Source organism: Rattus norvegicus, chromosome 11, assembly GCF_021556685.1.
Source record: "Rattus norvegicus strain SHRSP/BbbUtx chromosome 11, alternate assembly SHRSP_T2T, whole genome shotgun sequence".
Lineage (NCBI taxonomy): Eukaryota > Metazoa > Chordata > Mammalia > Rodentia > Muridae > Rattus > Rattus norvegicus.
The window spans coordinates 89380984-89395024 of record NC_141544.1 but is presented as its reverse complement, the minus strand read 5'-3'; the positions used below and the strand labels follow the sequence as shown (position 1 = coordinate 89395024).

The 14041-nt window shown below is 42.7% G+C and overlaps 1 long non-coding RNA gene across 1 annotated transcript; it reads right to left on the bottom strand.

The window, feature by feature from the left end:
• Window positions 1–10857: 10857 nt before the first annotated feature.
• On the bottom strand, window positions 10858–13796 carry LOC148002667 (uncharacterized). The gene is made up of 4 exons (XR_015633604.1): window positions 13709–13796; window positions 12900–13004; window positions 11437–11492; window positions 10858–11108 (listed from the first exon to the last, which is right to left on the bottom strand). It is a non-coding gene; the product is annotated as an uncharacterized LOC148002667 (long non-coding RNA).
• Window positions 13797–14041: the final 245 nt, after the last annotated feature.

Sequence of the window (14041 nt, the reverse complement as noted above, 5' to 3'; positions counted from 1 at the left end):
CTTAAAATTTGCACTATCTTGTAATAGTACTAAGTTGAGGACCAAACCTTTACTATATATGCTTTAGGGAGGACATTCTAAATCTAAATTATAGCAGAGAGTAAAAATCACTGGAATGCAACATGCTTCCTGTTACTCTAGAGGCATGCAGTAAAGACCTAAGGGAGCAACACAGAGGGAGGAACAAGTGATGAAACCCGTAGTCAGTAAACACACCAGCAAATACCAAGTAGGAGTTTGCAAGGGAGAACAATGGTAAGCATGGAATTCTGGGTCTAGAATATGCAGCAGCTCAGTCATCGAGCACCAGCTACTACTCAGGATAAGACAGCAAGGATGAAGTTTACACTACACAGTGGTGTACACCCAGCTGCGTATCTGAAAGCATACCTTGTAGGTGAGAGTTGGGATTAGTAGCTCGTACGATTACGGTGTCCAGGGGTTTGCCCTGATGCGCCTAAGTGCTATCTATTCAAATCTCAGAGGGGTTGGCCTTCCAGCCCCAGCCCCTCATCACATGACCACGGGTTGCAGGTTGTACTGGGTTTCTGCTGCGCTGACCCAGAAATAATATATCCAGATTTTGAGGTCAATTCATAAGATCACACCACATTTCAACCTGGGGATACCAAAAAAAAAGGCACTAACAGCCCTTGGATGGAACTTAGAAAGGAACAGGCCTTAAATCAGTGGCTGAGTTTTCAAGGCTTTATACACAATCTAGCCATTTGTATTCTGCTTACTCTTTGTGACCACTGAGACATACGTGTCAGCTGTAATCATTTTTGTCCTTTCCCAAATGACAATTACAATGAAAGTCATTGCCCGCCTGGAGTTGCTCCTGACTAGATGGTTGGTGTACCTTCTGGTGAAGCAAAATAAAAAGAAGGCTAGCGGTTGAAGTGAAGAGGCACACGCTACTTACCTCAGCTCACCAGGATTGGGCATCACAGATTTTAAGCTAGCCTGAATGCATGGTAACTTCTGGCATAGCCTGGGTTACATAGAATGACCCTGCCCCAAAATGCCACCAATTTCAGGAGCAGTGCTTGTCTCATATGAACAAGGCCCTGGGTTCAATCCCCAGCATCATAAAACAAACAAACAAAAGAAAACAAAATCACATTTCAGCATTTAAAACCATATTGGCTATAGGTAGCAGGTGGAACAGTGCCAGAGTCTCTGAAAACTTTTCACAATGCCTGGACCCCAATCTCATAGACTAACACAGAATGTGTGGGTGTGGTTTTTCTTGCCCTTGAAAACAGTACTGCGTATTTCCAATTTCTGATACCCAGGGGCTGTCTGAACCAGGCATCCTTAAACAATATTAACTAGGACCAGCAGTGTTTGATAATTAAATTGCTATTTAATTATCAAAATCATCGCAGTAGATGCTTACATTATACAAAGGTAAAGGCAGTCTAATCCAATGCCTAAGTAAGGCTGAGGTTAAATTCTCTAAACTCAGAAGCAGAATGTATTAGAGATAAGCACAAGGCACCTGATTTTGGGGCGAGTGGGAATTTGTAGAACGCAGGGTCTTCATGAGACTATCTCGAGTCATTTTGGAAGCATTTGGACATTTGGCTAGTAAATAAATCAGCTTATTAAGACTTTGGGCCACAATGTTAGGTGACATGCCATTAAGGTTAGACGTTAGTGAGGTCTTGGAATGAATCTAATCACCTGCCACGTGACCTTCTCTCTTAGTGGCTAAGTTTCCACATGTGAAATAAGTATAATATCCCTAGCCACTCATCTCAAATGTCTTTGGGCAGGACCAATAAGACAGTGGGTGAAAATATCTTGAAAACACACATAACGTCTTCGAGGAATGTGAGGGGTGGTATTATGTGTAGTGTATAGAGGCTGGCTGTAAGCAGTTCACAGGAAACCGTGGACTCATGGTTTTACAGATGCATGTCTGGCCCAGGCTCCTGGAAAATGACCAGCAGACTTAGAGATAGATTTCTATTCTCGGACAAGTGGAGGTACTTATCCTAGTTGCCTGATACACTGTCTACATCTTTCATTAACCTGTAAGCTCTGTGGGAACAAAGACCATGGCCTTTGGGGCAATGTGGCATAGTATTGAAATATGGAGGGGTTAGAGATGAGCAAGGTTTCTAATGAGCCACTGTGTGAGGTTTGGGAAATTATTGAATAACATTGAATCATATCTTCTTATCTGTGGCACGAGGTTACAAATATATCCTTTGAAGTAGTGTTAAAAGATTGGAAATGTAGAATAGGATCAAATATGGAAGCTGCCCAAGGAATACTGGATACTTATCACCATTGCCATCACCACTGTTGGCTTCCTTGGCACCTAGAATGTTGAGTATATCGTTCTTACTCAGCAGGATAGCAAAGGGACTAAAAGACACTTTCTGTCCCAGAAAATACTTACACCGAGTTAATGACTCCCAACAGTTAAAGAAATGAAGAACCTGGCTTATAAGGGTTGGCACTGTAATTTTGGGGTCTGTTTTTACGATTTGTCTTTACCAATAGGAAGAAAATGTCTGTCCTTTCTGACTCTGGGCACTCAAGATGTCGCGAAGCAAGGTTGTGGTGAGTCCTCTGAAGTCCTCTGGGTCTTCCAGTAGGAGTTATGATCAACTGTTCTGAAAATATAGGAGCCAAAGACTTGTAGAAGCCAAAAACTGGGAATCAAGGGATGGCTGAACATACTTCCTGCTGCTGGTGCGGAAGACATGGTGATGGCATGGCAAGCCAGAACTAAGAGCAAGGGTCCATCTAACAGTGGCAATTCCACAATGAAAGTCATGTTGAAGAAAAGATGGGTTATTTCTTTATTTTGAGGAAAATGCAAGGGTCATAGTAAAGGCAAGGTGAAAGGTTCTGCTATCACAGGTCCAGTTGCAAAGGACTGTGTAGACTTGAGGCCTAGGATTGCATCCAATGCAGGCAGCATCGCATGATTCTCCAGTGTATTTGTAAAATATATTCACTAAAAACCCTTTGCTTCAAGGACACTGTGGTTAGGACAAAATGGCAACCAACAGATTGGGAAAAGATCTTTACCAATCCTACAACAGATAGAGGCCTTATATCCAAAATATACAAAGAACTCAAGAAGTTAGACCGCAGGGAAACAAATAACCCTATTAAAAAATGGGGTTCAGAGCTAAACAAAGAATTCACAGCTGAGGAATGCCGAATGGCTGAGAAACACCTAAAGAAATGTTCAACATCTTTAGTCATAAGGGAAATGCAAATCAAAACAACCCTGAGATTTCACCTCACACCAGTGAGAATGGCTAAGATCAAAAACTCAGGTGACAGCAGATGCTGGCAAGGATGTGGAGAAAGAGGAACTCTCCTCCATTGTTGGTGGGATTGCAGACTGGTACAACCATTCTGGAAATCAGTCTGGAGGTTCCTCAGAAAATTGGACATTGAACTGCCTGAGGATCCAGCTATACCTCTCTTGGGCATATACCCAAAAGATGCCTCAACATATAAAAGAGACACGTGCTCCACTATGTTCATTGCAGCCTTATTTATAATAGCCAGAAACTGGAAAGAACCCAGATGCCCTTCAACAGAGGAATGGATACAAAAAATGTGGTACATCTACACAATGGAATATTACTCAGCTATCAAAAACAACGAGTTTATGAAATTCGTAGGCAAATGGTTGGAACTGGAAAATATCATCCTGAGTGAGCTAACCCAATCACAGAAAGACATACATGGTATGCACTCATTGATAAGTGGCTATTAGCCCAAATGCTTGAATTACCCTAGATCCCTAGAACAAATGAAACTCAAGACGGATGATCAAAATGTGAATGCTTCACTCCTTCTTTAAATGAGGAAAAAGAATACCCTTGGCAGGGAAGGGAGAGGCAAAGATTAAAACAGGCACAGAAGGAACACCCATTCAGAGCCTGCCCCACATGTGGCCCATACATATACAGCCACCCAATTAGACAAGATGGATGAAGCAAAGAAGTGCAGACCGACAGGAGCTGGATGTAGATCGCTCCTGAGAGACACAGCCAGAATACAGCAAATACAGAGGCGAATGCCAGCAGCAAACCACTGAACTGAGAATAGGTCCCCCGTTGAAGGAATCAGAGAAAGAACTGGAAGAGCTTGAAGGGGCTCGAGACCCCATATGTACAACAATGTCAAGCAACCAGAGCTTCCAGGGACTAAGCCACTACCTAAAGACTATACATGGACTGACCCTGGACTCTGACCCCATAGGTAGCAATGAATATCCTAGTAAGAGCACCAGTGGAAGGGGAAGCCCTGGGTCCTGCTAAGACTGAACCCCCAGTGAACTAGACTATGGGGAGGAGGGCAGCAATGGGGGGAGGGTTGGGAGGGGAACACCCATAAGGAAGGGGAGGGGGGAGGGGGATGTTTGCCCGGAAACCGGGAAAGGGAATAACACTCGAAATGTATATAAGAAATACTCAAGTTAATAAAAAAAAAGAATGAAAAACAAAACCCTTTGCTTCAAAAGAAGAGGAGGAGGAGGAGGAAGAGGAGGAGGAGGAAGAGGAGGAGGAGGAGGAATACAGTTACCATTCAACTCAGGCAGTTTGCAGTATTAGTGTAGCACTTTACAGTTTTACAAAAGGTTTTTCTTACATCATGCTAGTATTTTATTGTGTCACACACCAATCATTGGAAAGGTTTCCTTCTACCCATTTGACAGCAAAAAAGGTGTGACTCTGAATAGTGAACGCTATTCAAATGCTGACCGTCTAGTGTAGAGAAGTGCTGGTATGAGAAGTTGGGTCCTCTGCTCACTGTTCTTCTGTCTCTGGCTCAATTCTAACCCAACCAGATCTTGGTCTTTGATCCTGACGATAAAACGCAAGCTGGGAGATGGCCTGGTTGCCTTGACTGCAAGCTATAAAAGTAGGAGGCAGTCTCTAATAAATAGCATTGCTTATAGTAGACCATGAAAAGCTTACCACCTGTGAACTGAAATCTCTGTGAAGTGAGCGAGCGGCTCAGTCTTCATCTGTTTTGAAATCCTAGTATTCCTAGCATGAGAAATGTGCCATCATTGAGCTAGCTTAGCTTCATGAGTGAAACTGATCTGACCAGTCCCTGCTCTGAGGAGGGGAACAGGAAACCATGCAAGTCTTTCAGTTGACGTCATTTAGGAACACTAGATACTGAAATATAATTCGATCACTGCTCAACTGCATAGACCCTCTCCAGGCTCTGAAAAGGAAAGCATTTCTCACAAGAATTTCACCTGCCCTTCTTGGTAATTCCTTCTGATGACTTCTGAGTAGATTGCTTCTGCTAGACCTCAGCTTGGCTTAGCTCGGGCCTTTTGTTCTTTTGCATCCTCCTCATCTTCTTTATAACTGTGGTCACATGTCTAAATCAAAACTGACGCCACATATTAAACATTGAGATATCACAGAGAATAAATCCACTGCTTTGGGAAAAGAAAAAGAAACAAAACAAACTCAACCTGGCGTCCTCTGTATTTTCTTCTTTCTTCCTTTCTTCTTATCTACTCTGGTTTCTCAAGGAACTCACAAACATTGCAGGCAGGTAGAGAAAAAGTTTCCTAAGACTAATAAACTTAGTGTTTAAGAGGAGGAAGAGAATATAGTAAAGTGTGAAGGGTGGAAGATCGGGGGCCTTGGAGGCATCTGAGGAGAAAAGTGCGCCCTCCTCAATTGGTTGAAAAGGGAAGAGCTTCTGAAGTAAGCAGATAGCCTATAGAAAGGAAGCGAAAGAAAATTTAAGTTTCATTTTCCAAATCTCAAGGATGAAGATAATGCATATCTCGTGAAGCTGCTGTGACCCTTGGCAATCATGCATGTCAATAGTCTAGCCCGCAGCATGCAATCATTTAATAGCCAATAGTTTTGGCAAGCTCTTTCCTCCACCCATTTCCTTTATTTGGAATAAAGGAGATGAGATTACTCTTGGATTTTCAAAAAGGGTTAACTTTATTATTTATTATTTTATATGTATGAATGTATGTCTGTGTATCATGTCTGTTGCCTGAGGAAGCCAGAAGGGGGCAAGAGGTCCCCAGGAACTGGAGTTACAGATAGCTGTGGGTGGCCATGTAGGTGCTGAGAATTGAACTTGGGTCCTCCAGAAGTGCAGTCAGTTCTTTTAACCACTGAGTTATTTCTCCAGAATCTACCCATGAATTAAAAAAAAAGCCTGTCCAGAAATGACCTGCAAGAACACTTTACAATCCCCTAAGAGAAATTCCAAATGCAACCTCCATATATCCTCCATATATCCTCCATATATCCTCCATATATCCTCCATATATCCTCCATATATCCTCCTAATACTGGCCAAGCCTTATCACACTTTCCCTCAACTTCAGGTCTAAGGTCTCAGTTTGGTAAACATAATAAAATTGTGTGTTTACCCAAGTATCTGATAAATTAACTCTCCATGGACAGAACTTGGCCTGCTGGCTATGTGGCTATGAGGTTATTTGTATGTGCTAGTAAGACAGCCTGGACTTACTCCATTGTTGAAGTCCACAAGATCATGGTCATTCCTTCTTAAACCACATGGATTGAGAATAGATGGAATGGTCTCCTAAAGGAGAATCGAGATGCTATTTCTAGAATATGCTGGCAAGATCCAAAGTGTTTCACCTACCTTGGCAGCCCCTTCGATCAAAAGTTCAAGAGTTTAAAATGGAATTAAGAATGTAGCTCTGTGGTAGAATGAATGATTCACTGAGTTCAGTTTCCCATTACTTCTAAAATGCTAAGTTTAAGGTCTGGTGATATGGCTCTCAGCAAGTGGTTTTCTGAGCAAGAGTGGAGACCTGAGTTGAATGCTCAAAACATACAAATCGGGGTGTGGTCATTGGTGCCTGTATCCCAGCCATGGGCCATAGGCAGAGATAGATCCATGAAGGTCATTGGCCAACCAGCCTAGGCAAACTATGAACTTCAGGGTCAGGGAAAGGACTTGTCTCAGAAGGCAAATGTGAAAGGTGATGGGGGATGACAAAATCCAATGTTTATCTCAGGCATCCCATATGCACGTGATCGTATGTGCAAGGTATCATCTCATACTTGTGCATATAACTCACACATGTATGACACCATGTGTAACTTTACATACATACAGAAGCTTAAATTTCAGACACTCTGTATCAACCCAGGGCTACACATAGTGGGACAAGGCTGCTATGAATTGTGGCAATTCGGGTCCTATGTGGCATGCCAACCACTCAACCAAAGATCTAAAAGAAACACCGGTAATTTCCAAAGCCGGGGCATTCATTGGGCATCTATCAGGAGCCCAACCAACGTTGAATTACTTTGATGTTGATTTCAAACTGGCTGCAAAATTTCATATCCTGGCGTTGATGAGCAAGAGGAACAGAGAACTTTCTGAGACCATATTTTTAAACAAAGTCTTTTTAAAAATAAAACATGCATTCATTTGAATACCTGTCTAGCGGCGGGAGGGCCTGTCAAGGGTTCATCCAGGGACATGCAATGGAGCCAGGCAGCCAGGAGCCGGAAGGGGCAGAGCCCGCAGCCACAGGAGAACATTGTCTGCTGCCAGCTGGGCTGCGCCCTTCTCCCACAGGCCTCAGGCACCAGGTTCCTTGAATTTTATTATCTCTTTTGGGGGGCATCTTTGGGGGTGGGGAGTGGTCATCTGAGTCATTTACTGGAGACTGAGCCTTAGTTCTGATTTTTGTGGCAAAATCTTGGGAGAAGTTTGGGGAGTTTCAGAAATGGATCTTGACTGCACTGACTGTGAGAAAATGACTGGGGCTAAGGGAAAATGTGCCCATATGTGCACAGGTATCATTTTATATTTTTATGACACCATGTGTAACTTTTTCGAGCTCCCTAGTCCCTGTCCCCACCTTCCTAACAGGCTTCTAACTAACTGTTTCTCCCTTTTCGCTTTCTTCTGCTCGCCTCCTTCCAGAACGAATGTTCCCAAGGACAGCATTTCTAACCTTACTGTTAACAAAGTCCTGGTTGAGGGATAGACACATACAGCCAAATAAGATGCTATTTCTGTCTTCAAGTTTTCAGTGTCAAACCAAGAGAGGCAGTGCTGATGTCCCTCACCATGGGCTCATCTGCCGAAGCGTTTTGAGCAAGGGAGCTTCTAGGCTATTTTCTGGAGGAGGTTTGTATTTGATTTAGATCTTCAGGACCACAGGAAAAAACATCAGGTGAATCAGACAGGAAAGGATGTGAATAAAGTCACATGGTGGGCTCAGATCTGTGTTCCCTATGCTAATGGACTGGGGTCCCACACTCAGAGTTGGGTTGCTTGACCACCACCGGATGCATATGAGTTCCCAAACAACACGTTCGAGTGGACAGAGAGGCGGCCATATGCAGGCCTGCCCAAGGCTTGATAAAGAGAGATGCAGAGAACAAAGCAAAACAGTAACTTCCACAAATTCCCAATGGCCACGAAGTCCCAGCAACCCCATCAGTGCTGAGTCCTCTAGAGTGCTGTGCAGCACAGAGACAGTCTAGTCTCTCTGAAAGGCTAAATTAGGCTCTTTATACTTTGTCCTGGAATATTGACAAATGCATAATCTGTTTTAGAAAGAGTTCTATCCCTACGGAATTAAGATAATGTGTAGGTTAAAATCACAGAACTTCAAGGTTTGGACTAGTATGTTTCAGAGAAGGAACAATTCCACTTGACTTTCAATGGCTCCCTCAGATCAGTGCACTCCTTGTTACCTGTATTCCATTCAGGTTCCTAATTTCCTCCTCCTCTCCTGATTGAGTGGCACACTGAGCTCCATGGTGTCTCTTCTCTGGAACTTTGAGTATGGTGTTGAAGGGTGTGGGGAACTCTGAGGTGGAGACTGGGAACTAGGGTATTGGTCTTGGCTTCCCAGGAAGAGCTGGCCATTTTGGAAGTCGTGTTGCAGTCTCTCAGAAGCCTGTATTTTCTCATTAGGAAAATGGGGATAATGACCCTTACTTATGCAGATGTTACGAAAACCAAAGACATGCATTGATGTAAGCATGCTTGGTACATTAGGTAGTAACTGTATTATTCTTAACCCATGTGTGGTGTAACCACTGCCCCATCATTGCTCTCCTATGTATCTATCCATTCACTGGTCTCTCTCTCTCTCTCTTTTCTCTTTCTCCCGCACTTCTCTTCCCCTTTCTCCATCGTTACTTTTCTTGTGCTGGAAAATAAGCTATCCTGAAGGACTCTGAAAGCCACATGCATAGTACAATTCTAGTGGAGGGTCACTGCTCCTAGATAAAATGCTCTAAATAGGGTATTATTTAACTTTTGTTAATGCAGGGAGGCCTCTTCAAACATCTGTCATTCTGCTATCTGCATATATTGTTTCTTTTCCATCTTTAATATTCAAGTCTTAACCTGCACATAAAATACTATTGATCACTAGTCTTGAATTGGCTCCTTTGCATTGTTGTTGAGTCTTAGGCCCAGATGTCATGCTCTTGTTCTGTCTTTGATTGGACAACATTAGTTACACACGTGGGTGAATATTATCAGCCAGAGATCTTCTGATGAAGAATGGTTTGAGGCTATTCAGATTTCCAAGAAAATAAGCTAATAACTGACAATCTTGCTGTGTGGACCTGAATTGTATCAGTTCATAATTCTCTCCCTCTCTCTTGCTCTTTCTCCCTTTCTCCCTCTTTCTTTCTTAGTAGCCCTGGCCATTCTGGAATTGTCTTTGTAGATCACACTAGCCTCAAACTCACAGACATCTGCCTGACTCTGCCTTCTGAGTGCTGGGATTAAGGGTATGCCCCACACCACTTGGCCCTAATTCTCTTAAAACAAGGGCATCTAAGCTAGACTTGAAAGTAGTGGTCAGAAAGCGACAGGGAGTAGGCATAGTATGTTACTCCTGCACTCTCTACTTCCCTTGTCAGTAATTGCAGAGATTAAGGAGTATCTGGGAAATGTAGTCCAACTGCTATTTGTTTTCTAGGCTTTACTGTCTTCATCTGCATAGTGGGAATGGACTACGTCTGATTCTTAGAGTTTTGTTTTGTTTTGTTTTTGTTCGTTTGTTTGTTTGTTTTTCTGGAGCTAAAAGGAGGGAAGTGAGGTATCTCATGGATGTATCGAGGCACAAAGCCTGACCCTGTTAGACTTAAAGAATGACAGACAGCCTAAATCCATGATGGCATGGAGCCAACCCTCTCTACATTGTTCGCTGTTAGATGATTCCGGTATAGAACTTTCTGACTTGCGAAGACAGAAATATAACTTCCACCTATGAGGGACCTGAGCCAGGAAGAGGTGTGTTCCTGTTTTCTTGGCTTCTCATTCAGTCCCCTAGTGAGGACAGACAGCGGAGGGCCACTGTGGTCAGAGAGTGGAGGAGCCAGACAAGGCTCTGTGGTTATACCCTTATTTATTTCCTTATTTATTACTTTTGCAGCTAACATTTTTACAATCATGTTATTTTGTGGTTTCTTTGCAAAATTCCTTGTGAGCCAAGTTTGCTTCAAATGTGCTCCGAGTTGGAAGGTTGCATAAGGGAGCCAGTGAGAGTGGAGGGACGGGCTGGAGAGCAATTGCAAAAATTATATAATTGGTATTTCTGTTAATGTGCCTTTCTTTGTACTTAGGATAAGCAAGGCAGATGGAGAAATGGCAATGGTGGGCGATATACAGGCTCTGACACACAGCGACATAAGTAGACCTTGCCACCTCAGAAATGGAGTGCAAAATGGCTAGCCTGGGGCAACCCAGGAGAAGGCATTCTCTCTGTGTGACAAGTCCCCAGCGCTTACATTACATCTTTCAAATGAGTTTGGAAGCGACTAGAGGTTGACTGTTGAGAGAGAAGTGATGGGTAATGAATCAATTTGCAAATATTATTTGCAAGTTTATTGCAAACTAGGCTTTGGGAATTTTAATAAACACAACATTCTAGTTTTTATAGGTTAGCGGAAAGGAGTCCCCAGAGAAGCTCCCCAGTACTTGCTTTACTCCAAACCCCAGCTCCTTTTGTCACTCCAACTCCCAGGCACTGGGAGATTCTCCTTGTTGTTGGTGAGGCCCATTTTAACAACATTCGAGTTTATTCTTGTATTATTCCATCTGGTGGCTCCCCAACCATTTTCCTATTTTTTAAAAAAAATTCTTCTTGTAAATGTTTATATAAAAAGGTTCTTGCAACGGCAGGATACTGTATTGGTAGATTGGCGCAAGGCAAAGTCTTGATGTGTTTTATGCTGTTTATGAACAATTTGGTTAAGTGGATTCCCTCCCTGCTCATTAAAAACAATCCTTTCATTTTAATAACACTATCATAAACTAAATGGCATCAGAGAAAAGCATAAGCTTACGGTGTACAGCCTGAGTGGTAAATCTCTGAACCACTTTGTTCCTGAGCTGTTGATGTCTAATGCAGAAGCTGGTGCTTCTAGGTAATGGCTGGCATATGCTCACCTTTAAAGGCTCCTCTCCTTAGGCAGGACAATGATCTTCAGTATTTTCTGGGTCATCTGGACAAATAAGAGATTAGATAGCTAGATCAGGAGATCAAGATATGGTTCCCAAACAGAGAACAGCTCATTTTGCCTCCCTCCCCAAAGCACTGTCTGTTTTTTTTCTTCTTCTTCTTTGCCCTCTATCTTGGGCATGTTCATCTTTGCCCAGAGCTTTGCCTGACGCCTCTCAAAGATAACATAATAAAATCCTTCTGTATAGCTTTGTATTCTTTCCCAAGCCCCAAATGTACTCTCAGTTCAGAAGAGAGCCTTTAAACAATATGTGTACCTCAGTCTTATTTCGGCAGGATGAAAGCTAACAGAAGCCTCTTCTGGACCCTGTCTTGCTTCTGTGAATGGAGTCGTATAGTCTCACATGTCCCAGACATGTACAAAACCTGTTCCCTGTGTTCCACAGCTCCCTATACTCCCCCAACCTAACTTACTGTCAAATGTGGCTGCTTTTAATATCTCATCATGATTTTCTGTATAAATCTCAGCTTCTTTAGAGGCTACCCATTCATTGACCTATGTTCTCATTTATTCAGCTCTTATCTAGATATCTAAAGAATTTTTCACCTATTATCATGAGAGAAAAAGCATGCCAAAAGTTTTACTGATAAACTACCACTTTGAGTGTCACTATGATAAAGAAAGAAAATGAAAGGAAGTCTCAGTTCTTTTTCCTTTCTGACTCCCAAAGATCTTGCTACATGATGCTGATTTTTTTGGGTGATGTCCTCCTTCTTCTCAAATTCTATCTGTCCTTCACAGATATCTACTCACTGATATCACTATTTTTAGGCTGAGTCACAGAACAATATTGTGGTCAATGACGGTCTGTGGATATTACTGAGGCTCTATAAGCTTATGTCACCTAGTGGCCTTGTGGCTGGTTTGGTTTGATGAACATATACCTTGTTATCTCTGCAATGATAAAGTTATCTAATGATGCCTTCCAGTGATGGATCTCTGGCATTGCTGACACTAGGCTGTATCCAGTCCTCATCTGTATGCAGTGGGGCACTTTTCCTTTGCATGATGCTTTTACTGTCTTCATATTCCTCGTCTATAGCTCTCTTTTCTCACCTCATAATACCTAGCTGTATTTTATTTGGTTAGTAGGGAGGCGTCCTGATTAATGCAAATGGCAACAGTGCTGGGGAGATTTTTCTACATCATACAGAGGGGTTTCTTAACACATCTATTGGCTTATTCTCTGACCCCCAATTCCAACCATAAAGTAACTTCCTTCTTGAGACCTTTGGAAGAACATCGCAAAAGTCAATATCAAGCCAACTGTCAATGAATTTTTCATTTCTGTGACTCTAGACTAGCTTGATCTAAAGTGAGGGTGAGATGAACTCTTCTTTGAAGTAGATCCTCTGCTTTCTCTAATATACAATGATGAATATGACTGACCTGTATGGTCCTTGAAGATGCTCTTGAAGATGCAGTCCACAGACTCCTATTACCCCGAGCTCTCTGGTTCCATAGGATGGTTTCAAGAAGGCATTTATTTGTGATCTGGAATGACGGAGCAGAGTACTGTATAGTAACAACTCCATACTAAGGGCCACGTCCCTAGTCCTTCATCCTGTTTGGCTAGGTTGTAGATCAGAAAGTGAAGAGCAAAAAACTGTGCTTTGTACATGCTGCAACTAAACAGATAAGGTAACAGGGGCAGTAGAAATCTAGGTTTCTTCCTATGTGTGTTTGTGTATGTGGGGCACATATATGCACCTAAGTGTGCAGGTACACACACCCCAAGATGATGGGAAGGCCAGAGGTCAATGCGGACTGCCTTCCAGAGTAGCTCTCCACTTTATTTTTTGAGACAAAAATCTCATACAGAGCCTGAAGCTTACTGATTTCAGACGGAACTGGCTGGCCTCTGGACCCACTTGTAATTCCCCAGTGCTGAGATTACACGTGTGCTGCAGGACCCCATTTGTATATGGGCATTGCAGATACTACTGTGGCTAAGAACTTTACCCGAGCTCTGGGAATCAGGTTCTGAACCTGTAGATTTCCCTATTAGGGATGAAATTGCTTAGGGGTATGATGTCTTATCGAGCTATGTTCTAATTCCTTTAGACTTACCACTCTCTCACCTTAATCTTAAAAGGTAAAACAAGAAGCTAAGCATACAGTATTCCTAAGAATGCAGGAAGCCTGCTGTGGCGATGCCATTTTTCCCCCTGCGAACAGACCAAACTGTTGAGCAATACCTGGCTACGCTGGGCCGAAGAAGAGTCTCAGTTCTGAGAAAGACGGCATATTCCCTGCTGGAGAGACAGGCGTCACTGGGATATATTCAATAAAAAGCTCTGAAACACAGATTCTCATTCATGGAGGGAGGGGTGAAGGAAGCTGTTTTTCCTCTCAAGGCTTGGTTCCATCTGGAAGGATGCTATTCAGTGTAATCCAGAACTGATTACTTTGTTGATCATGTTTCAAAACCCTTGCCCTTTAAACACGCTCCCAGAGTAACTTGAGTGCAATTGTGGGGAATCAAATTTTTAAAAAGAGTTTTTGTTATATTTTGAGATTTGAGGGAGAGG